Here is a 4,642-nt window from a genome sequence, read left to right as displayed (position 1 = left end):
ATCTGTGGGATAAAATTTTAAGGTGTTAGTCACATAGAACTAAACCTAGAACAAAATTTTAAGGTGTTAGTCACATAGAACTAAAACTAGAACAAAATTTTACAGTGTTAGTCAAGTAGAACTCTAACAAAACTAGAGTTGGGATAAATGTACAAAATTATCCCATTTTTTTTTATTTTTCTATACAAAAATGAGAGTTCTAGTCTCTCAAATTATTCCAAGTTTTAGCTTGGAACTAGGTGGTAAAAAAGTAGAACTCATATTTATTTTGTTATTTATTCTTTTTTATATTTTTTTATAATAATAATTGTCAATATCTTATAGTTTAATCAAAAGTTATTTAATAGTAAGAACATTCTTGTAAGCAATTATCAATCAATAATAGTACGTTTAAAATATATAAATAGTATTTATATCTTCAAAATGCATAAATATATATTCATGATTATAAAAATTTATCCCATGTTATTTTATCAAAATATCCCACTTCACAAAATTGTTCCTATTTATCCCACAATAATATACCACTAGCGAAAAATTATTCCACTTTAACAATTATTCTATTTTGCATGGAAATGTTCCAATTGATCACTAACACCCCCTTATGCAACTTAATAGTTTCAGTTTTTTATTTTGGTTATCTATCACTTCACTCTTTATATCTGTTCTTATAAATATTTTCCCTCTTAATTTGCAGCTTGTTCTACGGTTTTCTTGACATTTTGTAGTGCTGATTTTGGGCACGTGACTCACTTATATGTCTAACTTTTAGTGCATTTGTATTGCTTCTCTTTTCAAAGTACTTTATTTTAAAATGGTTGTTTGCTACGTTTCGGTGCTACTGCGTGCACGTTGCATTTTGTTTGATTTGCTTCTGATATTCTTCATGTTGGTACAGATCAAAATGAAATGTAAAGAGAAGAAGATGATATGCTTCTTTACCCGAGGAGATAAAAGTCAAATGAGAAAGAGCGATAGAGAAGCAATCTAAAAAGAAGTTAGATAGAGAAGAAGACAAAAGTAGGAGCAATTGATGTTCATGTTTACCTAAAAAAAGAAGAAGATTGAAATAAGGAAGGAAGCTTAGTACTATAACTGAAAATTTAAACAGTAGCTAATGTCTAGCAGCAGAGGATCAAAGGGTGTACCATGTTCTCAGTTTGCTCAAAATTGAAAATTTTGAAGATTGCACTGAAGGATATTAATAAGAAATTCTTCTATAATATAAGTGAGCAAGTTTATCATGCAAAACAAGCTCTGGAGGATGTGCAAAAAGATTTACAAAAGAATATAGCCTGATGGTCGAGGCGTGCAAGCACTGTCCCAAGAAACTAATTGCCCCCTCTCGTACAGGGCTACGCGGCAAAAGTCCCCGGAGATACAACGACCCTCGGTCAGGCGACCTCCTTCTCGTCGGCACGAGCTTCAAGAAGGCTTTGTGAATTCTTCGTGACTTTCAGGGAACCAGCAAATCATAACAGTAAATAAATTCAAGAGAAAGAACAGAGAAGGAGAAGAAGAGCTTGTTGTATTTCGCTGTGTAAAACTCTTCGGATTTTAGATCCTTTTATAGGGAAAAACAACCGTTATACATAAATACACAATTAATACGTTTTAATCACGTTAATAAAACTTAGCCGTTATAAAATTAAAAAACGTTTCCGTTTCATAATAAATTCACAAAATATTTATCACGTTTTTAATCACACTAATAAATTTTGCCGTTACAACATATTTCTGTTACAAAATATTTATCACATGTTAATTGTTCAAAAATAAAAATTGTATTTTAATTATTCAAAAACAAAAATGTAGCAGATTAAGGGCCCATTAATCCGGGGCGGCATTCGTGTCCGCAGGTCGTGTGCGCGCGCCACCCGACCCGACCCGACCCCGAGCCCGAGCCCGGCCCGGCCGGCGCGCGCGTGTGTGGTGTGGAGCATAACCTTTTGTTTTCTTCTAGGCATAGGAGAGAAAGGGAAGGCTTATAAAGACTCTTCCTTCCTATTCCATTTCCTATGTGGGACTAAACTTTTCCTCTTTTCCTCTATAAACCCAAGTTTTTAAGTTATAACTCCAACAGCTCATAGCTTGAATATATGAGTATTATTGTATATATTGTATTCTTCAACTCCTTAAGCTAAATTTTTGGATGTTGTTTGACATTGGATAGATATGAATTATTTTGTTAAAATACAATCAGTATGAGTGCATAATATGTACAAATCATTTCAGACTATATTTTATAAAATTTTAAAATTAGATGGTAATTGTTTTGACAGATCAATTAGTAGTTGGGAAGATGTAAAAAAGCACAACATCAGATTTTGGAATTGATCACATAATTTGTATTTTCTTTCTTAATTGAATTTGCACATTCTAACTTAGAAAATTCTAGAAAAATGTTCTTGAATATCTATAATACTCGATTGCTAGATAGATAATAGGTGGAAATAAACAAGAGGTGGAAGTGGTTTTTTTTTATAACTGAACAAAATCCTTAATGACTAGATAAAACCTACCATTTTCCTTAATGAATTCAAAATCTTATTTTATTAATAATAATAATAGGTTTTTCCGGTATTGGTCCCTTACATACATCATTAATATTTTAAAATTATACATTCAATTTACTAATTAATCTTAAATAATTAATATTTTAAGGCTTTAAACATCACTATTTCTCTCGAAGGCAAAATGTTAAAATTACACATAGAAATATCCAAAATATTTAATATATTATGATAATTATAAAGTTTTTTTATAACCATGTTATAGTAAATAAATAAAGTTAAAATAAATAATTATATTATTTGACTATGTATGCATTCCACGTAGTAATAATAATAATAATATCTAAGTTGCGTTTATGATGCGGAGAGGATCCGAATCCTCTTAAGAAAAACACAGGAACTAATGGACTAATATGACTGATTTACGACGTTAGAAGCTTTATATTGGCCCAAGGAACAATGAATAAAGACATGCAAACACCTTCAATCATTAAAGTTCAATGTATAACAAACTAAACTGAAAAATGTCCTGAAAAGACAAGACTAGTGAAAGGGGGCCTAATTTTATCCTTTTCTTCTCTTCTCCCCCCTTAATACGCAAAAATGTCTCCTTTTTCGTCTACCAATTGCATAATCATGAATGAGGCCAAGTCCAACTGTTCATACCTTTTAATTTAATATCATTTTTCTTTCTTTTTTTTTTGGCAAAATAACCATTTTCTCTTTAAAATATTGAGGAACTTTTAAATTACCTCCTAAAGTATTAATTTGTCCAATTTTCCATTTAAACTATACATATGTGTTCAGTTTGTGAGCATACAATTAAATATTTAAAAAATTAATACATGACAACGTTTTTTGCATTTATTGTATTTTTTTCAATCTAAAAAATACTTTTTTAATTCATAAAAATGGTTAAAGAGTAAAAAGATTCGAGAGAAAGTGGTTAAAAAGTATTTTTTTTAGTTTATAGAAAAGAAGATAAACTGATAAAAATTCATAAAAAAAATAAAAATACTAACATATCATTAATTCGTTAAATATTTGACTGTAAATTTATAAAATAACCACATATAAACATAGTTTAATAGACTAAGTAAATAAATTGATATTTTAATGAAGAAATTTATAATTCATTAATAAAAAATTATCATTTTATCCTTTCTTTTTTCCTTGCTGACCATTATTAATGTTAACGTCTTATAAAGCTTACACATCTAGTCTCGCACGTTTCCTTTTTGAAATGCCTTTTGCTAGTCAGAATCACTTTGTTATTTATACCCACTATATTATTAGATTATTACACTCTTAATTCAAGCTCTCTAATTCGCATACTCTCATAAGCTATTGATATGAAAAGGTCCTTTTTGTCTTTGTGGGCCCCCAACCATTAAGAATTAAAAACACCCATATTTGTTGCCGGGTTACGATAAATGTTCTATAAAAATTATACTATTATTCTACTACTATGCATAAAAATATAGGATCCTTTTTTATAAATGGCAAAGAGAATTTATAATTTGTTATGGACCCTATTTTGTATGTGTAGTAATACAAAAATAATACAATTATTATTTTCATTTGTTGCGTGATGGTAGGTACGAAGAAGAAAGCAAATTATATTTAGTTATGTAGCTATTTCAAAACTATCTCTAGACGTCTTTATTGACTTGTCTAGGTTGAAGATTAAAAACATCAATTGTTGAACCCGCACACGAGTTGTTCCATTTTGCTTAGTATTAACACTATATTTTTCTCCCTAAATGTGTTGCTGGATAATTTTAAATTTTCAAGAAAAGTACGAATTTGGGGATAGATTTTTTTATTAAAACACTAGGTTAACAAAGAAAAAATGATTTTGACATCATTGACCAAACTGACATTTCCAAACTAATGGAGTAGCTTTTTCTTGGGACACATGCATTACTTTCTAGATCAAGAGCAAATTCTAAAAAAAACACTACTGTCATATTCCCCACCACACCATGAGACACAACCCCCTCACAGCTACAGTGCACGGGCCCACTTTAGATTTTTTTAAAAAATCTAAAGTGGGCCCGTGCACTGTAGCTGTGAGGGGGGTTGTGTCCCATGGTGTGGTGGGGAGTGTGACCGTAGTGTCACTCAAA

The sequence above is a fragment of the Asparagus officinalis genome, chromosome 4, assembly GCF_001876935.1.
Source record: "Asparagus officinalis chromosome 4, Aspof.V1, whole genome shotgun sequence".
NCBI classification, from domain to species: Eukaryota; Viridiplantae; Streptophyta; class Magnoliopsida; order Asparagales; family Asparagaceae; genus Asparagus; species Asparagus officinalis.
The sequence above is the reverse complement of the archived record's forward strand: the minus strand, read 5'-3'. Positions refer to the sequence as shown.